The sequence below is a fragment of the Chrysoperla carnea genome, chromosome 3 (assembly GCF_905475395.1).
Source record: "Chrysoperla carnea chromosome 3, inChrCarn1.1, whole genome shotgun sequence".
Taxonomy (NCBI): Eukaryota; Metazoa; Arthropoda; class Insecta; order Neuroptera; family Chrysopidae; genus Chrysoperla; species Chrysoperla carnea.
Window position 1 is genome coordinate 72,097,974 of NC_058339.1, and position 25,147 is coordinate 72,123,120.

The following is a 25,147-nucleotide window of genomic DNA, read 5'->3' on the forward strand; positions in this document are numbered from 1 at the left end:
AAATGATAAAATAACATGCAGAATAATAAATGATTTATCTCTCAACTACTTTCACTATATTACAGCGTAATTTTCCATAGAAACAAACTTAAAAAAATATGTTTAGCTAATTGAATTTATATTAGGGTTTTGGTAGTACATACTATAATACAATAAATAATTAAAATAATAAAATATAATTTTTTTATTGATGTACTTTAAATATACTTTAGATGAATTATAGTTTCATTTATATATGAATTTGTGGTAAAAAAAAAATTAAAGCAAGTTCTCTATTGGCTTTTTTACAATTTTAAAATTACCTCAAATGAATTGACTGCTGCATAATTTCCAGTGGCAGACATTTGGCTGACATTATTTTTCATATTAAATGGAATGACCTATACTTTATAATAAATTAATCAAATAGAACTAAAATATGTTTTATTTTGTGTATTTTTTTTAAAATGAGTGTAAAGCTAGCAAACTTAATTTAGACCATCCATTAATTTAACTTATTCGATTGGTTTAGAAAATCTATTACTATCTTAAACAGAAATTATTGACCTGATATGAGGACATCTTCTCTACCACAACATGTTTGATATTCTATCAAGTTATATCTCAACAAACTGTATATGTAGACATTCAAGTTATTTGATTGTATAATAATAGAATAACAACCATATTACGTGTAAATATACATACATTAGTATTGCATGTACGCATTGATATTGTTGTTGTATATTCATAAATCTGTGGCTGACATTATCTATTATTGTGCATATGATAGGGGATATATTATACAATTTTATTTTTTGTACATTGTTACATTGTACGATACTAACATATAGTACAGTTAAAGATGTTACAAATAAAGAAAAATGAAATAAAACGCTCACATTTTGCTAAAGTCTTATGGAATGTGTTTCTTACTTGTCAAATATCATTAGTAACGCATGAGTTAGTGGCGCAAATGCTCCTATTTTTAATAAACAATAAATTGCTAATTCAATGGAACAGTTAATGTTAAATTTGACTTACAAAATTAATGAATAGGCCTCTTGAATTGAGTGTACGTTATACATGTATAATAGGTTTCGATTATTTGACAAACACTTAACATTTACGTCGTACAAGTTGCTTAATTACTAATTTTTTAAGGGAACTTAAACATTGATCGTTTCATTGTATTAAATATATATTGTTTAATAACAATTAAATAAAACATTTGCATCACTAACTCATGCGTTACTAATAAAATTTGACATCCCATACTGTTTTGGCAAAATGTGATCGATTTTTTTCATTTTATCTTATTAGCCGATTTTTGTAACACCTTTTACTGTACTAATGTTTCGAATGTCAGTACAATATATTTTTTAAAATATATGTTATTACCACTAATAGCTTGTTGTGGATATTTGTATTGAATTTTTTGAGAGGTCATTAAAAAAATTTGAATGACTTATTACAAGATAGTTCAATAAAATCAGTCACTTATTTAAAAAAAAGACCAAGCCTGAAAATAAGTAATTAACCACTATAAAGACACGCCTTTGAGCACCTTTCTCAATTATAAGTGTGTAATTTTTGAAGAAATGAGAAAAGAATGTGTAAAAGGAAATTGTATAGATTTTATGTCTTTCTCGAACGTATGCATTTGTGCGATGAATCGGGTAAAATCCAAGACTTAAAAATCAAAATCGTTTTTAGTGTTTTTAAGTCCAGTTTTCTTCTCTACTATTTTAACCAAAAGTAGATTTATACTTCCTTTGGTCATTTCGCAGCAAAGTTTTGGATAATAGAGAATATAAATTTTTTTCGCACTTCTTAACAAAATTTGATAATAAGTCAAATTAAAATTAGAATAAGCGAAGAAATAAGGATGATATAAGCATTTTAAACTATTAAGTAGACAGAAAAAAAGATCAGACATAGTATATACTGTCATGTATTATATTTGCCATAAGAACTCCACGCTTAATTCTGTTTTGTTAGAAAGAAATACAAACAAATCTTTGGGTTTTATTTTGATTTTTTTTAAATTGATTTGAAAAATAGTTTTTCTGTGCTGTTTGTTACATGAATGAGCTTTTATTGAAGTAAAAAAGCGTTCATATTCGCTATTGAAAGTGAGGTAGACCCATTTTTTAAGAAATTACATTCAAAATATTGAAAACCAAGTGCTGCTAACAAGCAATATTAAGAGTTAGTAACTAGATCATATTCAACAAAGTTTAGCACGATTTATGCATTTCATAACATTGCCACACAATATCATGTATAAAACACATTGGTCAAACTTTTTGATTAACAGTTACAAAATTCACATCATACAAATCTCTTGATATTTTCTGATTTCATTAATAATAAATGAATTTACGAATGTACATATATATTCATTGTAAGTCATCGATTACTATATTCAAATTAGATTGCCGTTGTAAGAATTGTTACGAGGAATAGTTTTTATCAAATATTTTTTTAAATAAAAACCTAATAACGAAGTCAAAACAATTTTAAACTCTATTTTGAACCCCCGGCTAATAAAAAGAAATTTATTAGTTTAAAGTCACTTTGTATCTAAGTGTCTGTCTGTGACATCGTAGCTCCTAACGAGATGAATGAAGTTTGATTTATTCTTTTTGAAAGTTAATTGAATCGAGAGTGTTCTAAGCTATGTTTTATGATAATCAGTTCAACCTTTTGAAGATATTTTCATCACCTATTTTCTAGGTGTTGATGAAGATATAAACCTTCATAAACTAGAAAAGAGGTGATGAAAATATCTTCAAAAGGCGCTCTCAACTTTAAGAAAATAGTTTTAACCAAAAATTGTCGGGAAATTTTTTTCCGTAAAAAGAATGCAGGATCAAAAAATTTTGATATCTTCAGTCATTTTCCCAAAAATCGGGAAAAACGGCCAAATATATATTTATTTGCTAATTAACAATATCTTGAAACTAATTGATTTTATAAAATAAAATTTTCAAACAAAATTTGTTGGAAAATTTTTTTCCTAAACAAATGTAGAGTGAAAAATTTTGATATCTTTAGCCGTTTTCAAAACGATTAATTTCATATATATTTTTCGTTAATAATTCCATCATTAAGAGAAATATATATAAAATTGATCGTGTTGAAAACGGCTAAAGATATCGAAATGGTTCACTCTACTTTTTTTTTTGGAAAAAAATTTTCCAATAACTTTTGTTTGAAGTTTTATTTTATAAAATTAATTAGTTTCAAGATATTTTTAATTAGCATATAAATATCTTTTTGGCCGTTTTTCCGGATTTTTTCCGACAATTTGCTCGAAACTTTTTTTCATAAAGTTGATGGTTTTTGAGATCTTGGCCAAAAATCGTTTTTTTATATGTACAAAGCGTTAATTAACGCAACGATAGCATTTCTGAGATTGTGCTTTCGAAGGATCTTAAACTAGATGCTAAAACCATCCTTTTTTTTTTTTTCTTTTTTTTTCTTTTATTTTATTTTTTTGTCTAGTATAAATTCATAAAATCGCTTATTTTCAGTTATTTTGAACGGCCCAATAGTATATTAAGCAATTTGAAATTAAATTTATAGTTGGAAATCTCTATCTGGTTTAAACATTAATGTTTAGGAATGATGAGTTTTAGTAATCGTAACTCGTATATATATAATTTGTATGTGTTATTTAATTCAATACATTTGCTGTTGGTAAAACTTGTATGAATAATAAAATAAGTCTTATTAAATATGTAATATATTATTACTGTTTGTAGGTATGTATATGTAGTCTATCCGTATCAGAGTTCATATAACTAATATTCCTGATAAACTATTACTACACCATTTATATAATAACAGCATTTACTTTCAAGGTATAATAAATTTATTAAAACATGTGGTGTGTACGGTTTTAATAATTAAAAACATGATGAAAATATGGTTTTACTTTGTGTTTCTTGTTTTCAAAAATTTCTTATAAAGGGAACTTTTATTATACAAAATAATATTATTATTTTCGTTGGATTTTGTAGTAAATAGAGAAAATTGAGTTGGTTTTTTAGAAGATTTAGTGTTAAAAGTTTAGCGTGTTTATCTGCTCCTAAACGGGCGAATTAATTGTTTTTTGGAAGGAAATTTGATCGAGAGTGTTTTTATAGCTATGTTTTAAGTGAGAATTTAGCGTTACATACCCGATAACAACTCGAAAATAGGTGATGATTTTTTAACGTATGAGTAGATTTTCTTGAATCGTAGCTAAGAAAAAACTCTCGATCAACTGGCCTTTCAAAAAAAAAAACATGGATGCTACAAACGAATTGATCATACCTTATTTGTTACGGATGAACCGATTTTGATTTGTTGATTTGAAAGGTAATTTGATCAAGCTTCCGTACCCGGCGCAACTAGAAAAGAGGATACCTATCTTCAAAAATATTTTTTCGGCCTAAAAAGAAGATCCAAATTGTATCATACGTTTACGAGCTGCAATGTCATCCACAAATCAATCGATCAAACCTGATTTTAGGTCGGGGTCTCTTTAAATTTTTAATTCAATATTATAAATATTTTCTCCATATTTTCTGTTCTGATTTTTTTGCTTCTATTTTATTTCTCGTATATGTCAGTCTTGTCCCTGAACATAAAGTTACAGCTTCAACGGATATTGCTCTTGGATAATATCGAAAAAGGTCGAATAGAAGTCCATTTGGTCGCTCAGTAAAGTTGAACTTCCTCTCTTATGTTTGTATATCTCAATAGCTTCCCATAGGATTAGTTTCTACTAAGTTAAAATCGTAAATTTTTTGTTTCAATGCAATGCAAAGCAGGTATAATTTAAAAAAGACTTTTGTGAACCAGTGAAACATTTCCTTATTCTTAATTAAAGACTCTGAAGTGAAAACTTTAATACCGTTATAAAAATGGAAAATTTAAATTGACTTTTTGAAACTCATTATATTTTTCAAAACTATTTAAATTAATGACACCCAGTAGTCATTCGAAAAATCATTAGTACGTTATATACAAATGGCTTCCAATGTTTTAAAAGATATCACATGAATGTATAAAAAAATATTTTCAGCTAAATTTCTGTCTATATAAGCATAATAATTTCTCATAACGGACGTCAGCGTCGTAATATATAAGTACATAAAAAATAATAATGAAAAAAAATGTAATACTTTTCTAAAGTTCTGTTCAGTATAGAGTCGGGGATACTGCCATGAAATATCAAGTCGTTTTGTTACAAATAATGCAATTATCTGTCTTCTCTAATAGATTAAATTACGGAATTAATGAATCGACTTAATGGTCACAGCTATCCTGCCAGAAAGACCTTGCTATGCATCGGCAATCATTAGAATATTACGACATGATGATTATAGTGAAAACTGCACGAAAGCGATCAGTTAAAAAAATTTCCCTGAAAAAAAAAATTAAATGAAGCCTTGAATTAATAAGGTCTCTTAATCATCCTGTGATAACGTCTCATTAGCTTTCGTTGTATCATAAATTTTCTAGTCAACAATTGCGCCATCATACGATAATCATAACCATTGAGATTGACAATCAGGTATTTAGCACGAAAAATGACTGACTATTCCAATAATTTTCATTTATGTTTAATTCGAAAAATTGCGATTTTCTCGATAGTTCGTATATGGGCTAGTTGTTAATCTAGCATTTAAAACCGATTCGATATGGGTCCGAGAATTTGATATAATATAGATTTTTGCTTAATCTGTAAATATGTAAAAAAGTATGTAAAATGCTCTAAAATATGTAAAAAAGTTGACGCCATTTATCAGTTTTGTTTCAGTTTTATTGATAGATAAACGGCGTCAGCCATTTGATTGTGCTTGTTTGAAACTTACTAGAACACAGTTCAGAAAGGTTGTGGGATTTTCACAGAATATTGTCAATTAAACTACACCACCTTCGGAAAATGGAGTCCGAAACTTTGGATCCATCAATCCTAGGAGAGGTCTTGACGAAAAAGCTGCGTGGCGCTTGCGTTTCTTTCCCGAGTTTTTCTTTTTGTTACGCCTTCGGGTGACAGGCTGTTCTCAAGGAGGGCACATAGACGCCTTCGGTCTAAGTGCTTGGTGCCAGTTGCGGTACCCTTCTTATGTATTTTATTGGAAATTAACATTATAGAGAATTATCAATGTTTTTTGGAGTCATTCTAACAATTTATGTCTCTGGCATCCAGATCAGAGCTCCGACCAATTTTTAAGACTAGGAACTGGTCTATCACCATATTTGTAACAAATGACTTTGAATTTTTGTCAGTTTCTCCCAGTCTAGCAGTAAGTGTGCAAAGCTACTACAAAAAAAGTGTAATGACTCTTTTAATATAAGAGCTATGTAATAATTTTCTAAATGAGATATCACACGTAAAAATTTTTATATTTTATGCATATAACGTACTAAAATGAAAAAAATAATAATATTATACAGTTATATCCTAAATAAGATGAAAAAAAAGAAGGAGTAACAAAAAAACATTATTTCAAAATGAACATATGAGATGTGATGATTATTATTATTCATTGTAATTAAATGTTATTCTATTGTACATCAATGTTGTTTACAGGGTAACGTCAACAATGTATCAATGTAATTATGCACTGCTTAATTAAATATCTTATTCGGATTGGAAGTTGAGAAATTGCAAATCTAGTCAATATTTTCGCTCGTAATAAAATGTATCCAAAAGAATCATATGGTCAATCACTTTCATAAATGATACTATGATACTACATCTATCTCCTAAATGATATTACGGTATTTTACATAAGAAATTCATTGATTTGCAATTTCTATTTTTAGTGTATATTACCGATATATCATTTATCTTATGAATTCATCGGATTTTGCACAAAAACCCATAATTTCTAAACAAACTGCACGATAGGATTTAAGCACCGGTACCCAGTAGGCTACTCTCCCCTAGTGAAATTTTGACACACTTCTTTAAATTTTTATGAAATCCAACCCAGTAACCTATATTTTTACATACCAAGGTAATTACTGGGTGGAGTTGAATAAAAATTTAAAAGACAAATAGATAGCTTGGTAATTAAATGAAACGATAAATACAATAATAATTGTTATTTTATTGTTGTTGTTTTTATCGTTGCATTTAATTATCAACTTAAATATTTAATTTTTGTAAATTTGTACTATACACATTCACGATAACTACACCCTTCTATTTGAAAGTGCTCTGTTATTGGATAAATTTAGTAATTGATTTGGTTAATTGTCTTGGAAATCAGGCCTCAAATCGAAATTGCTTAAAGAGCTTTTTCGTTCGTTTAGGTATGTGCGTCTGCAGAATCTGAAAAGTGGATAAAACACTTCGTTTATCTATGGAGATAATGATAGTTCCAGCATAAGCATCAGTACATGTTCGAACAATAATCTATGAAGGCTAACAATATCTTTTTTTTATCCCCCTCTGGGAAGTTAGTCGTGCGGACTACAGGGTTTGCACCGACTAGGTAGTGCCAATTTATTTTGTTATAGATTTAACGTGTAAATTATATGAAATATCACGTTAACATGTAAGAAGCCAGATCGCAAATATTATTTTTTTAATAGAAAAAAACGTTCTGTTTTTAGTATGAGTGAAAATATATTCAAGGATTTAAGAATGTTGAGTGCAAATGAAGTAGTTCTTGCTTATAAAAAACAGATCCGTGAACAAATACAGAATTTTACATTTTTTTGGATCAATCTCATACATATTGCTTACAGTTTTCCTTGGTATAAGTTTTAAACCTTCATATCTAACCGAAAATTGATTAAGCAAACCATATTCATCCATAAATAGGTTTAGCTGCTTAGAAAAAAATTTAGTACTACTATTTATTTGCGTTTGTATTATATGGTCTAAGCAGTTTGACATAATCGGTTGGTAACACATTATACGCACATCTTTATTAGACCACGAGCCACCAATATCAAACCCTTCCCTCCGTGGAAATTTATGACTTCTTTTTGATGGTATTACCTAACATATTAAGAATTCGAATGTTTGTAAAATAACAGCATATTCTGGGATATTTATTTTCGTGTTTTTCGCGGTACCTTAAAGTACATGTCAATACAAAAAAAATTATGAGTCGAAAATTCCCACGGGCAAACAAAAGAAGACTTCAAAAGAAAAACTATTCCAAAACAAATTAATATGCACTAAAAAGTAAAGAAATAACGATAATATAATGTGGTTAAAATTATTATTATTTATTATTAGTTTGACTGACACTGACTCCAAAAATAACAATAATTTTAACTACACTATATTATCGTTATTTTTTAATTTTTAGTGCATGATAATTTGTTTTGAAATAGTTTTCCTTTTGAAGTGAAAGGTTGGCATAATATTAAGTTATTCGTCATCTTGCCGTGCATGCTTAATGCAAATTTAAGACTTTTATGGTTTTCTCATGGATGTTGTTGTCAGAACTAGACCAAAATTAAATGAGACCACTCGGGAAGCATCAGCTTTCAAATGGTTCAAATCATAAAATCCTCAAAATCTGTTCATCCAGTCGAAAGTTCTGAGGTAACACACATAAAAAGAATACAGTTGAATTGATAACCTCCTCTTTTTTTGAAATCAGTTAAAATCGTATAAATCATAAATTTCCACGGGGGAAGAGGTAAGGATTTCATATGGTGGCTCCTGGCCAGTAGAAATATTTTAATGCGTCAAACAACCTCTTGTTTATGCCATAACAAATTCCTAAACAAAGAATCATATTATTTGAAACAGTAATCTTTTGGTATAACTTAATTTTAATTTATTAATTGAATAAATAAAATAATTTTCTACACATTTTATTTAAAATTCAAGTAGAATTACCCACCTTTAATGTTTCCACCATAAAGGTAATCATATTATCACCATAATCAGATTATATTACGCATATATTATAATTAATTAATACATTCATGTCAGAGTACATAATTATAATAAGCGGTGGTGAATAAGGTCTTTGGAAGGTAGAACCAATAACTACTTGATATTGTCATTCAATCCGAAACGGTTCAATCTCTATACTTCCATCTAAAGGATTAAGAGACAGAGAGAAATCAATTAAGTCAGTCAATTGTTTGTTTTCACTTATTATTTTTTTTTTAAATTTTGTTTTTAGTGATAAAAACAAAAACTTTTTGCCTAGAAAGTTAATAACTATTGCATGTAGGTATAATTTAATTATATTGTAATTAAAAATAATGATACAGTATTTGATACATTTGTATTTAAATATTTTTAACACTTATAGGCTACGCTACGTTGGTATGTATAGTAATAATAAGAATTTATTGATAATAATATTTAATTAATAATTATATTCGTATAGGTATTTATTTATCAGTAAAAAGATTAATATTAATAATATCGGATTAAAAAGATTAAATGTGTGATGATGTTGTTAGGTATGATACTTTTTTCATAATTATATATTTTCACAGATTTGTTTAATTTATTATTTTAATTTATTTATTCACAAACAATTTAGTAATTATTTATGATTAAAAAATGATAATTGTTTATTTTATTAATTTTCAAAAACATTGTGTTGAATTAATTACATTTAATTAAGTATAAAATTATTATCCATACATTTCTTTCTAAAGCAGTTTCAGATTTAAAAGTGAATTTAAACAAATGAAAACAAAAAATTGACGAAAATGTGTTAATTGTTAAAATACCTTGTAGAGAAAGTGTTGAATGTCATTGCTCGCAATATTTTTAATAAATTAGAAGAATTTTATGGAAGACTTCCGGCAGCCTTTTAGTTTGTTTTTATAAAATTCTCGGAATTTTCGAAAGTAATTTCTAAAAATTTTCTTCGTTTTTCAAGAATCTTTCGCAATACCACTATTTGAAGCTCTCTGCAAATTTTTAACTTCCTATCTTTTATAGTTTTGGAGAAAGTGGATAACACATTTTTGTCCTAATTTTCGCCTTCACGAGTAAACAGTGATGCTTATAAAAAAATGTTTCAAACAAAAGTTGTTTTTTCTTTATTAGAAACATTTTTTACGTTTAAACTTTTGTCTATCTCTAACTATCTGTAAGGCATAAAAAGATGGGTTCTAGGGACCCAAGACCCAAATGACCTATGGTGCTTATTTACTTTTTTAACTCAAGCACACCTTTTTGAGTATCCTATAAAAATTTCAGCTTGATATCTCTTATCGGGTTTAAAGACGTACAGGCAGACAGGCGGACTGACAAACTGAAATGAATTAATTAGGTAAGTTTAGGAACACATACCAAATTTTTTTTTAACGCATCAATATTTCTAAGCGTTACAAACTTGGGACTAAAATTTGTATACCCTGAAATTTGTATATTTCATATACAACAGGGTTTAAAGTTGAGCTCTGGCACCGGCGAAGTCGCCAGCAGTCTCCAGGTTAAAACAATAGAAAACAACAACCCAATGCACATATAAATCACGGTAAAACGGAGGAGAAAAAGAAGGAATCACGTGAAACTTTTAAATATTAGGGTATTAAAATGGCACGGGCGGTGAAAAGTATATCAATTTGTATTCTTTTTCTGTGAGAGTTTTTTACCAGATAACTATTCTTAATGTATTTAATACACTAAAGACTATTTTATTTATGTATTTCTGTATTTTATAGATCGAAAATTCAACTTAAATTGTGTACGTACTTAGCACTTATATCCTTCAAAAATAGTTATGAAATCATCACAGAGATGAAGAGAAATATATAAAATATGTTGTTGTATAAATTCATGAGAGATTCACCGGAAAAAGGATGTTTATATAAATACACTAGTCCGGAAAAGAATCATTAAGGAAATCAGGATATTTCAAGAAAATTTTTGTGTAATAATATGTGTGATAATATTAAAATACCATATATTTTGAATGATAAAATTTATCGTGACACGAATCTCATGATTAAAAGTTTTATAAAGTTTCAAAAAAGTAGGAAATAAGCAACCGATTTCAAATTATTGTTTAAAAATTTAATAATAATTTTGAATTGAATAATACACAAATCTGGAAAAAAAACAATTTCAAATTTTGCAAATAACACAGGTCTGCGACTAAAAAACTGCATAGGATTTACATTTTCTTATAGGTTTTGACCTCCCAAAAACAGGAAAAATATTCAAAACATTCTATCACATAGGTTTTTATAGATATTAGTAACAACATAACAGCATTGGACTAAAAGTGATTGGCCACACCGAGAAACTTTAAAACCTGGAGAGAAAAATGGTATCAATAATACTTTGGTGTCGCCAGAAAAAGTTTTGTTATCACCTCTCCATATCAATTTGGGGTTGATGAAACAATTTGTTAAACCCCTACAAGAGAGTGGACACTGTTTTAAATATCTATGTACAAAATTTCCGAAGCTGTCAGAAGCAAAATTGAAAGAGGGAGTTTTCACTGGCCCCGACATCAGAAGGCATTATACCGGCACCCTCTTTGTGGAAAGTATGAATAAGAAGGAAAAATAAGCTTGTGTGTCGTTCAAGGATGTAGTGTGAAAGTTTTTGGGAAATACTAAGGATCCTGACTACAAAACCATTGTTCAACTAGCAGCATACGAAGCTCAAGGCTGCAAGACAAGCCTGAAGGTCCATTTTTTGCACTCCTACATAGATTTTTTTTCCTGAAAACCTGGGAGCTTACAGCGAAAAACAGGGGGAGCGGTTTTACCAGGATGTCCGCGATATCGAGAGACGGTACCAAAGAAGATGAGATGTGACTATGCTTGCAGGCTACTGTATAATTTTTAATAAACGAGTGCTTTCACCAATTTTTTGTTTTTGAATTTGCAAAAAAACCTTACGTGATAGAAAAAAATGGCCATCATTTCTGAAATCAGCGCATTCTAAAACAAAAAATTTAGTAAAAATATCTCATGCAACTGACAAAAATTTTTTTTGCAGACCTGTGTAATTATTTATTTGTATTTATTTATTTTCCACAATTATAGTAGGGGAACCCAAGAGGGGATTTTTGTAGTAACTCAAGCGCGTCAGGTTAAGATATGGTGGGTTCATTACATGCTAAAAAATGAACTTTCCAATAATTTGACGATTTCAGATAGACGCAAAGAAATGGGACTCTTGCAAAGTTAGTTACCCGTAGTAACTCGACCGTGATCAACATTTTTTCATATTATTGAAATTTATATTTTTTAGCATGTAATTAATCCACCATATATTAATCTGACGCTCTCGAGTTAATTCACCTCGAGCAATTTTGTTTTTACTAATCTGACTATCTGCTCTATGTGGGTCCCCTCATATTTAGGGCTAATATTTGGTGGAGGTACTAAAGAAGGTCCAAGGAACCCTCGATATCTTTCTGCTTTAAGTATTCTGTGATAAGCTTTTAAATATTTTGACTGAAGTTTATTAACTTTTATTTTATTTTTCATTAAAAAGCTTTATTTTTCATTATAAATAAATAGACAAATTAAATTTCCCTTAAGAAATGTTTCCTCCAAATTGTATAAAATCTCATCATTTGATTGTAATTCAAATAATATAAAATTAACTTTGATATATTTTAGTTTGTTTTACAATTTACAGAGTAGTACGTAAATGAATGTACAATTCTCATAGCTATCCTATTCAATTTTTGATATTTAATGCAACAATAATTTTTTGTATGATAAATTGAAAAAAATAATTGTTCTTTATCATATTGAAAATAGGTTGTTTTGACGCAAGATATGATTTTCTGTTGAATTAAGAATTTAAAACGGGGAAATGTTTTAATAGCAAGAAAAAATTTGTGACCTTGTTTCAAGACAATTATTGTTTTTCTTCGTGATTCAAAAAAACCATTTTTCTGTACATTCTTATAAGTTTCAACATCATTGGCGATTTTTTCAAGTGAAAACAAACAATTGACTGAGTTAATTGTTGAAATACTATGCATAGACAGTGTTGATTACTCTATCACATTACAAATTCATACATGTCACACATACATAACTACATACAATTTACGCCTAATTTGCGCCCTCAAGGGTAAACAATGATGTTTACGAAAAAATGTTTCAAACAAAAGTTGTTTATTTTTAAGTTGTTATATAAGGAATATTTTTTACATTTAAACTTTTGTTCTATCTCTAACGGTTTACAAGACCCAATTGACCTGTGTTGCTTATTACGAACTCGACTTCACTTTTTACGTCCTGAGTACGCTGTAAAAATTTCAGCTTGATATCTTTCTTCGTTTTCGAGTTATCGTGTTGATAGACAGGCAGACAGACTGACAGACAACCGAAAATGGACTAATTAGGTGATTTTATGAACACTTATATCAAAATTTTTTTCAGAGCATCAATATTTCTAAGCGTTACAAACTTAGGACTAAACTTAGTATACCTTGCATATTACATATATGCATGGTATAATAAGCGTTACAAACTTGGGACTAAACTTAGTATATCTTGCATATTACATATATGCATGGTATCATATAATTATAAATTTCTAATGGTACCACATATCCACTTACGCCACACTCTGTATGTTTGCGTGTGAAATGAAAATAAAACCACACTTTGTGTCTTATGTGAACATAATTGTGGTACAGTACACTACGGTTGGTTGTAAAATAAAACATTTATTGCTAAGAGGAGAATATAAGAATCATATAAATGTTGAACAAATAATAAAAAATAAAATAACATCCCCAGAAGTAAAGAGAATGACGCGTTATCACACACAATCAAAACTAACACGAATTGGCGCATATGTGTTGAAAAGACGCACTTATGTGTGTAAATTATGCTGCAAAATTTATTTTCACGTTTTTATAATTATTTGTAGAACGTAAATATTGTAAAAAAAGAAAACAAAAAAAATTTCGAGGGTCCTTTTGAGCATCTCTGAATTAATTTTGGCGTGAGGACTGTTAGTCTGTGACGAATCTTGTAATTTTTTAAATTCACGAATTCGAATGAGAATTTTTATTTTCAATATTGACTTTCAATTTTTGAGACACGTATCGGCCATGTTTGACTGAGCTGATACTGGTTGGATGAATTAATTTACCCATATCCTGTTCATTCGAAAATCTTTGTTTTGATATGAAGTCAGATTAATATAAATGCATTTTTCACATATAACTGTATTAAAAAGTGGTAAAGTGATATTAGAACATCAGAAAACGGTATGTTACCGAAGTTTGAACTTATTTCACAATTTATGATTTTGAAAATGATAATATTAATATAATTTGAGTTTGTTTGTCAAATACATTCGCATAGTTTTTTGCGAACGCGAATGTTCGCAAATTCGAATATGTAGGCTTATGAGTATCTTTAAATAAAAAAAAACTAATTTGACACTTTTGATTTCAAAATTCTTGAAACATCGAGCTATATCCCTCCTCTTTCGTATTTTTTCTAAATCCATCTGTGCTTATTTATAACCATACAAGATTTATGTAGGGGTCTGGTAAAAAATGTTCGTTAAAAATCATCAATTTCCGAGAATCTTATTTGGCTCTATTGACCCAAAGTTTGAAACGTTTTTACTTTAAGCTTCCTCGGGGTAGATTTATTATTGTTATCAAAAATATTAATAAAAACTTTAAGGGAATAGTTTTCGCAGCTTGTGTGCTAAGATATATTAGATTAATATATTCGCATGGTAAATCAGTATCTTAACAATTAAATATTTGACTTTTTAATAAAATATAATATCCCTTGTTATAATAAGTGTCACATGCTTTCTGTCTTCTGGTGTTCCTCTTGTATCATTATCATGAAAAAAAAATACTTACCTACTATAATATATACTTATGTAACTAACGAGGCTTGAACAATTTTAATGTTCAATTCAGAATCACCTCAACTATATCGGGTACTGGAGTTCGCCGTTTTTTTTTTTTTTTTTAAATCTTTGTAACGATCCTCTCATACAAATTTGTTTTTTTCTCCCTTGTTTTTTGTTTTTTTCTTGCAAATCTACCTAGCGTCCTCTTATCTTGAATGAATGCAGGGTATGCGCTCCATATCGAACTTTTGAACACAAAAATTTTGGCAACCGCTACTACTGAAAATAGTAACGGCACTACAGATCCTTGGAAACAGTTTTCAAAAAATATCAGTGAAAAAATAAGTCCACGATACAAAGTAACTGGGAATCAAATGCAATACAGTACAAAAGGGAGTACAGGTGAGTATCATATCCATACTAACGTGATACCCACCCGCTTCGCTGGGTTTAAATGTAAAGATTGGTAAAGACCACCGTGTTATAGCCTCCACCTCTCTTGCTTTCACTTATCCTCTTGCAAAACACTCGAAATAATGAATAATGATAAGGATTGTTTTACACAGGTAAAATATATGTACGGTTTTTTGATAGAAATTTGTAATTCATGGTAATGTCAATTTAAATTAAATTTTTTTTAAATATATCTTTATAAATTATAGCTCATGTGTTATTTTGCATGTATGAGCTATTTTATTGTTAAGTTTCATTATAATCCATTCATAAGTTTTTGCGTGAAAACGTAACAAACAAACAATGAAACACACATTATTACTTTCACATTTGTAATATATAAGGATAAGTATAAGGATTGTCGTTCAATAGTTTTGATAAAACACACAGAGAGCTACTGCACCAAATGTTGCCACTTCGATGTCAGCCGTTGCAATGGCATAATTGGGAGTGGGACGTAAGATGAGAGTGTGGCGAGTGCCACGCTTTGGCTAACTTTAGCGAGTGTACTAAGGGATGTTTTTTCATGGATTTATTTTTGGGTTAACTATGAAATACTTGCACAAACACCTGCGTGGTGCTTCAAAAAAAGTATAATGTATATCTGATTCCTTTTTCTATTTTGTATAATGTACTTTTAGCTTTACGTCTGGTTTGATTGCTTTTCGATGTCGTGCTTAGACGTTCTTAAATCTCTTTGATGATAAATTGCTACGAAATAATCTGTATTGTTTTGCAGTCAAACGATAATATATGAAAATAAAATATATGAAAATTGGAATAAGAAGCTGAAATCAATACTTTGCTAATTACAATTTGCCCTTAAAAGATAAGACAATGGAAAATTATTTCACATCAGGTAGTATTTACACAGAATCGATAAAAAAAAATAAATATTTTCTAATAATAAAAATAAAAAGCAATTAAGGAAAATATTTTAATGAATATTAAACCCTATTGTTGTTGTAACATTCACAGATTGTTGGGTTCAGTATAATAAAGTACCCATCCACCTTGTACAGAATGTTTCATAAGTATTTTGTCTCTCTTTAATAGAAAGTGTTATAGTCGAAAATCTTAATAAATCTTTTAACAATGCGAAAAATATTTCTAAAGAAAACTTTACATTTAGTTTCTACAAAATCTGCTCGTAGTCGAAAAAAAATTTTCTTATGACGAAATTGCTAGTTTGTATAAGGTATAGCGATACAATTTGAAGTAACCATCTATCCTTTACCAGGAACAAATTTGAGTTGAGCTGTAGGTTAAATTTCCTGTAGAAATAACTTTTTAATTTTAGATAGTCAGCTATCTCTAACAGTTACGAACCAGAATTAACTATTAAATGGCTCTGAATTTGAGGTCCAATTGAAGGTTCATACTAGGCGTCCTAATTTTAGCTCGAAATGTTTTGTGCGAAATATTTTTTTGCATATAGCATATCCTAGAAGATTATTAACACGCTGAATTAACTTCGCTTGTAAGTAGCAAAGAATGTAATAAAATCTTAGAAGTTAATTTGGACCTACTACATATAAACATGGTATAATAAATGTAGAGACCTTACGCTTTGAATTTTATATTAGAACTGAAATTACTACTCACGTGTTAGTATTTATATCTTTAAACTTGAATTTATTTTCATTAAGTGGTGTCAAAAAGTCACTACCCATTACTCCTAATTGAATACAAACAAACATGGGTAACGACTTTTGGTCCACTGTGTATATTACCTACCGTTTGCTATCATCCATCAAATTAATATGTGGTCGGTTGGGTAACAATATGAGAAATAGTAGGCAGTTTCTTTTAGTAGAGGAAAAAAATACATTTTTAAAAATCACTTATTATTTTCGTCTAATAGCTTTTCATCGTTTCATAAATTGCAATATAATAACTATAAAAAACATAGGTAATATAAAATTGACCTTTTACTATGGATTTTACTTGTATGTTTTGTGCCCTTTTACTTTTACCTCTATGCATTAAATATTGATGATCCATCTTAAAACTTAATGTTAGCTTTTCAAAACATTTCTTATCAAAAAATACTATTTGTAAAAGTTGTGCTGTACTTGTAAACAGCCTTTTTCAAGCCTATACATCAACCACTTTTTACTATATTTACGTCGGTATATCGATATGTCTGAAACCTAGCTGAAGCCTTTTACTTTCAACCAATTTTTCTCAAACTCGGTACTTATGTTCAGTTTGGTCATAATTCCAGACGATTTTTCCATTTTTTTCCTAGGCCTTTTTTCAAGGATACTTCCTTCTAGACCAAAACAGTAGGGGGTTTTTGGGGTTTTCTCAAAAACGGCTCTAACGATTTCGATTAAACTTGGCACAAAGCTAGATCTTAAGGTGTTCCTAGGATTGGTATAAGCCACATATCCGGGAAAATTCGAGAAGGCCCACACCCTAGGGAAAACCTTTCCAAATACAAGAAAATGGGATTTTCTAGGGAGAGGCTGAGTGGACAGTAGTGAAACTTTAGATCAGGGTTAATATCAACAAGGTCCTAGGTTTGATATAACTCCTCTCTGGGGAGTCTTACTGCCATGTTAGGAACATATTTTCTTGCAACTTTACTCAATACGTTTTATCGAGGACAACTTTTTAAGCTTTAAAAACAACCTTGAAAAAATCCTGAAATTAATATTAGGAGAACATGTATTAAAAATACTAATTAATGTCTAGAGTATTAGGGGAGCATCTGTAATAACTAATAATAATAACTAGCATCAACTAAAGTACATTTATTTTTATATTTGAGGATGCTATGTGGAGACTTTTGATATACTTATCAAGGACCGCATTGTTTCAGAAAGTTTGACTAAATGTGAGCGAAGTTTTAATCTACATATAGAGGTGATGGGGCATTCAAAACAGATGTTTTCTTCATTCTTGTTCTCTTTGCTACTGCTGGAGGTAATTTATATATTTTGAGTTAGTAATTTGAACATAATGCGTTCTTCGTTTTTTTTTCTTACTTGGCATCTTTTGTGATTTTATATTTTCAGTAGGAAGGTATACGTTTACTATGTACAACATTGATTTTGCTTCTAAAGATGAGAAAAACGTCCCTTATTTGTTATAATAAATTTAAATTCTGTAAGTGGTTCTTTGATGTTTTGTCAAACGTGAAATTGATAAAAAAAAAATTCAAATATATAGTGAAAAACTGTCTGAAAATATTTCTCTATCGTCAATAATAAATTTTTAACTTAACTGGAAGTGTAATAATAGACTTTTTCATTTTACTATCAAAATGGTAAGGAAATTTGACGCTCACAAAGTAAAACTAGCCTCCTTAGCTCAGAGGCAGAGCACTGGTCTTGTAAACCAGGGGTCGTGAGTTCAATCCTCACAGGAGGCAGTATAAAATGTTTACTTTTGATTATTTATATTTTCGCTTTGGTAAATTTTTGGTTTAATAAAAATTAAACACAATTTAGACCACGATCCCATAGTAAAGTCGAAAATAAATTAAGTTTGGTAACAAAGAAAATTGAGATTGTAGCTTCGGTGTTGTGATAATGGAAATCGAATTTTTCGTTTTGCAAACATTCTTCCACTTTTTAAGCTGTAAGTAATAACCGAAAGTAACTGTCGAGAAACACGAAAATCGCTTTCTAATTCGTTGCGATTTCCATTACGCAGCATGATCAATATTTTTGATTACGTATCAAAATCTCTTCCAACTTTTCAAAAGGAATTATTTAATTTTTACATCATTATGAATAAACGTTTTATGAGCCCTGAAAGAAATAAATGTATCTGTTATTAAAATGTATTCAAACGCCTTTTTGAAATTAAAGGTTTATTTTTAGATTAAAAAATTTTGTCGTTGAAAAAATAAATAAATATCAGTATTTACATACTAACACATCTATGTCAACATAATTTCCTGAATATAAATTGATTGATTGAACTAAATATTAAAATGTAATTACCAGGTTAATCACACTATGAGTTTAATCACACTGTTTCAAATATTGATTTATGTAAAATTTCTACAGGTTGTAAAAACACAAAAGCATGCAACAAAATAGTGTTCGATCAGTTTGTGTCTTATCATCGGGAAATCGCAAGCATAATTATCGTTGCACAGTTAGTTAAATACGTTTACGTATTACGTACGTTTGCACTAAAAAGTAAAAAATAACGATAATATAATGTAGTTAAAATTATGGTTATTTTTGGAGTCAGCCAAGGAAACAACTTTGACAGAACATTTTGCTACATTAGCTTGGCTGTCACCGACTCCAAAAATAACAATAATTTTCACTACATTATAATATTGTTATTTTTGAACTTTTAGTGCAGATTAATTTGTTTTGGGAAATTTTTTCTTTTGAAGTCGGTTTTCTTTTTGTTAAAAGTTTTGGTTGTTGTTGTGATTTTTAGTGAATTTGAAGTACCTACACTAACTAATTTGTCACTCAAACAAGAATAATCGAAAACGGTTGGCTTGATATTGAGTTATTCTTCCTCTTGTCGTGCATACTTAATGCAAATTTAAGACTTTTATGGTTTTTTCATGGATGCCTTTGTCAGAACTGGACCATAATGAAATGGAACCACACGAAAAGTACCAGCTTTCAAGTAGATAAAGAATCATCAAAATCGGTTCATCCAATCGAAAATTTTGAGGTAACACACATTAAAAAAAAACAGTCGAAATGATAACCTCCTCCTTTTTTTGTTGGAAGTCGGTTAAAAAAACAAGTAAATGTTTCTTATGTCAACGAACTAAATACTTAATTTAAGAAAATAACCATTTGAATGCTTAAAAATTAGGGTATAGCAAGTAAATATTTTCTTGAACCAAAGAAAAATCACGTGTTATTAGGTACATAATTTCCTTGCAACTAGTCCTATGGAGTTCATTTTATCGACTTGGAATTTCTGATAACAGTGAGCCATATATTCCTAGTAGAACTTGCCTGTCAGCTAAGAGGACACTTGTGTTTCTAAGACATAAATATTTAACCTGGTGATAAAAGTGTGTATTGTTTTTATATCACATATTCAGCATATAATGGAAGATAACAACAAAATGTAATTATGATTAACTGAATTTATACCTACAGGATATTAACCACTAAAATTACTTACATACTTACCATACGAATTCTAAAATTAAACAGAGTATACTGAGTGTTTCATGACTTTAACCAATATATGTTTTAAATCAATATGCACTGTTTTTAAAGTGCAATATAAGTGCGACTTATATTGCCCTATTGCGAAACAATTTCGAATTTCCACGTGGCTAATATATCGAAAAATTCGTTTCGCTTTCCTAGTATCAGCCAATTCTTTATCGAATCTCTGAGTGAATCATTTTGCCATGCGATCACTTATAGCTTAAAATAGACCTGCGATAACATACTGAATTGAATGGTATCATGGAATTTGCTAAATAAGTACTGTTCAAATGTATGAATAAACTTCCCTAAAAAAATAGCTCCCTCTTTTAATGGTCTAGTCATTCCATCGACCATTGCTGTATTTTTAAGATTTAAGTTTACTGCCATTTTGACTGCTTGACTTCATAGTTTTTACCGCTATTTCCAAAAGAAATTTTACGGTCGAATGTAGAAATGAAAAATGAAATCCTATCCGAGAGTGGTTATTCTTCAGTGGACTGTGTTAAAACTAATGTAAATAGAAAATTTATTTTCTCAGACAAACATTAACTAAGATGGAATTGTCAAAGTTGGAAAGATCTTCTTGAAATTTTGTTATAGAGTCATAATTGTTAATTTCGAGCAACTTTTCTTAGTAACATTTTTTGGCTACCCACTATTTTGTGCGGACCACTAAAAATGTCGGCATCAAGCCTGCAAATGACCAAGTAAGATTAATTTGTAGGAAAATGCCAAAATTTTTCGGCGTAGAAACTAAAAAAATTTCTCTTTATTCTTCCCTTCAAAACGGGAAATGAGGATCTCATTAGTTTATGACGATTTTTAATTGTATTTAAATAGCAAATTTATTGCTCAAGATTAGGGGAGTGTAAAACTGCTTTTTGCAAGCAGACAAAAGTTGCAAAACGGAGATTCACACTCCCCTAAGGGGTCCAAAGAACTAACCAAAGGAGCAACTTTTGGTATATCGTGTTTTCGATTTTACTTATCATCGCGTTTTGAGATTTTACTAGCGTAAGAGACGGTCAATGCTTCTATAATATTTTTTACAAATGTATGCCATTGTTGCACCTTATACCTTAAAAATGTTATCACTGAAAATCATATTTAACAAGGAATTTATCACACACAGTATATCGTATGAATATTGTATGAATCGATAAATTTTAATATGAAAACGTTTTATTTATAGGCATTTACAATAAAATACAATATCTGAGTTCTATACCGTACCGTACATACTATATAATGTTTTGTGTTATTTTCAATTGCCTTTAACCATCATATTCAACCATGTTTGATGAAAACTTTTGTTTTGTCGCAATATACATAAAATGTATATGTTTTTGTATTTATAGAGGTATTATTTTTTATTTAAGAGAAATTTTAATATCTTTCAATTCATAAGATTATTTGAAGATATATATTCATTTTTATTTTTTCATTTAAAAATCATTCTTTTCTCATTAATATTAGTCTTAAACGCATTGTTTGAGCTTGAGAAATTCCTAGTCCCTTACAGGGAAGATTATTAGCTCAGTTGGTTAAGGCGTAACCAATTCCGTCCGCGGTATGCATAGGGTAGCGGGTTCGATTCCCGCCTTCGCAACAAAATTAATTAAAATAATAGTTGTCATGGGCTGGTGTAGTACATGGTATATGCATGAAGGAGGGGCACTCAGCCTCTGAAATTGAGGAGCTGATAAATAAAATTATCAGCGGAAAGGTAGTAAAACACATATATAGTATCACAATGGGCTCTATAACCTACGTGTGTTCTTCATGGACAGCCAAATAAGCCATTATCTTGAAATTCTCAAATCGGCAGAAATCGATAATGAGCTTGATATGAAAATGTCTATATTTAAAATCTACGCATGGTCAAGTTATGATTATTTCTCAATTGACAACAATCTGCGTTTTGAAAATTAGTTTCTACGGAAATAAGGAACATTTTTAAAAATCAAGAAAAATTTTGTTTCTTATTTTCAATATGAATCTAAGTCTTAGGTAATTTGAACCCAAGAAAAACAAAAATCCTCGTTTTAATGTTTATAAGGTATATCATGTCGTTTACGATATATACATTTATCGTTTACAAGATATATAACTTGTTTAATGTATTATTCTGGAAATCGTGATTCAAATCAAATTTTCATTATTTTCGGATCAAAATGATCTAGAACCTTCGTTTTCATTAAAATCAAAGTTATTTTTTCTAAATTTTATTAAAAAAAACTTTTTACAAAAACAATTTCTAAAACTTACAAAAAATTGATAAACAATTTTGATTCAATTTCAGTAAGACTCTTTCTATGAGGTAACTTGGACCTTAGAAAAACAAAAAAACAGTTCATTCGAACCTTGAATTAATCGTTTTACAAGATATGCTAAGTCAGTTCTGCTTTAAATTTTCGCATCGAATTTGAAATCTTATTTAATGTATTATTTTAAAAACCATTATTATGGTTTTCAGAGAATTAAAGTGCTGATAATGCAACATATAATAAAAACTAATTAATTTAAAAGTATGACCTTCAGTCGGTTTTTTTCTTAAAAAATATAAGGCAACCGTAAAAATCGTTGAATACAATTACTATATGTTCGTTCACCTCATAATTAATTTTGATAGCTATTCTTCTTATAATACCTACTTTTCTTTATATCCCAATTTTTTAAATAATTATTACATTGTGAAGACGTGTAAAGAACCAATTATATTTTAAGAAGCAATTTTCCGTACCTACCTGTACACCTTTGATGAAAGAAACCAAATTTAGGAAGGTAATTTTCCAGTAGTTAAAATTTTTCGACTAAAATAACAAAAAGACTGTTTAAAAATTCTACCAGAGCATTAATAAGGAAAGAAGATAAAATTAAATATATAGGACAGAGTGTCGTGCCTTGGATCATCGCAATTTGCATTCGTCAGCGACAGGTAACAGATTAAGATCCTTTTTATTGACTCATCATCAATACTACTTATTATCTCCACGATTATTTATACTTGCAAACCTATAAAAAATCATTGTTATAGAAAATTAATTAAGTAGACACCTACCTACAATGATTGATTGATCAATGGTACAGTACGTTGTTTTCACCTTGTTCACCTTCACATCATTTTACTTCGTTGTGTAAACTACTGGACTTGTTTCGTCTCTTCAGTTTCTATTTAAAGCAGTGGGGTTTTTTGAATTTTAAAACTAATTTTTATACCATGTATATGAAATACACGAAGGTATATTAAGTTTAGTCCCAAGTTTGTAACGCTTAAAATTATTGATACCATAAACAAAATTTTGGTATAGGTGTCATAACATCACCTGATTAGTCCATTCTTGGTTATCTGTCTGTCGCCTGTCTTCTGCCTGTGCGTCTGTAATCACGATTACTCAAAATTGAAAAGAGATAGCAAGCTGAAATTTTTATAGCGTGCTGAGGACGTAAAAAGTGAGATCAAGTTCACAAATGAGCAACATAGGACAATTGGGTTTTGGGTCCGTAGTGCCCATCTTGTAAACCGTTAGAGATAGAACAAAAGTTTAAATGCCAAATGTTTCTTATAAAAAAATAAACAACTTTTGTTTGAAACATTTTTTCGTAAACATCACTGTTTACCCGTGAGAGCGCAAATTATGCGCATCTTGTATGGTACGTATGTTATGGCTATATCAGTTATATATGTGTGACATGTATGTATGTGATAGAGTAATCGACACTGACTTTACATGGTATTTCAACAAATAACTCAGTCAGTTGGGTTTTTTGAATTTTAAAACTAATTTTTTTATTTAGTTTTTTTAAACTATAATTTACTGCATTAAAAGATTGGTATTTTTAACTTGAAAAAAAAAAAAAAAAAACATATGATCTTAACATGAATGTTCGCCTTCTAGTAAACCAGAGCTTTTCAAGAAATTGAAGATATATGGTACATTATCATTAAGGGTACAATGCTTTATCCTGTCTATAAAAATTTATATAATTTATAATACGCTATTAAATTAAAATTGAATATTTAAATTTATTATTATTATTTGTTTATATTAAATTAAAAATATCGTAGACATGAAATTTTATATTTTATAAATGAAAATATAATGTAAATTATGTAAATGAACACAAAGAGAACACATATTTTTTTGTGTTGTAATTTATTTTTATTTCAAAAAAAAAAGATGAAGTGAAATTAAAATATACGATGTAAGTATGTATGTGTTTATTAAAAATAATGTATAGATTTTTTTTGAAAATGTTTTCTTCATATTTTCCTTTCAACTGTTGATTGTGGCGTTGAATACAAATTATAATTTTTACATCTATATATAGTGAAGAAGGTAATATAAATGAGAAGGTTACATATATTCATCGTTTCTTAGTTGTGCGATATCCATCTCAAGTTGCGAATGTCGAATTTAGAAAAGTTGCTTCCAATTTTTTGTGATGAAAAAACAAAATGATTTAAATCAAAATTGGGGGAAAAAAATTTTTGGGAAAAAATGATGTATTTTGTCTACTATTTTGATAAAAACTTAGGTTAGGTTATATTGGCTGTCCACGAAGGATACCATATATGTGTTTTACCACTTTGCGCTGATAATTTCATTTATAAGCTCCTCAATTTCAGAACCTGAGTGTACCTCCTTCATGCATATACCATGAACTAAATCAGCCCATCACAACAATTATTTAAATTAATTTTTGTTGTGACGGCGGGAATCGAACCCGCTACCCTAGTGAAATCTGATTCCAG

The 25,147-nt window shown here is 29.1% G+C and overlaps 1 protein-coding gene and 1 non-coding gene across 3 annotated transcripts in view; both read left to right on the top strand.

Moving 5' to 3' along the window:
* The window catches only part of LOC123295059 (serine-rich adhesin for platelets), a 282,764-nt gene that overhangs the window by 106,719 nt on the left and 150,898 nt on the right, over positions 1-25,147 (top strand). The gene's annotated exons all lie outside the window — the stretch shown is intronic.
* Trnat-ugu lies at positions 18,543-18,614 on the top strand. Its single transcript has one exon. It is a non-coding gene; the product is annotated as a tRNA-Thr (tRNA).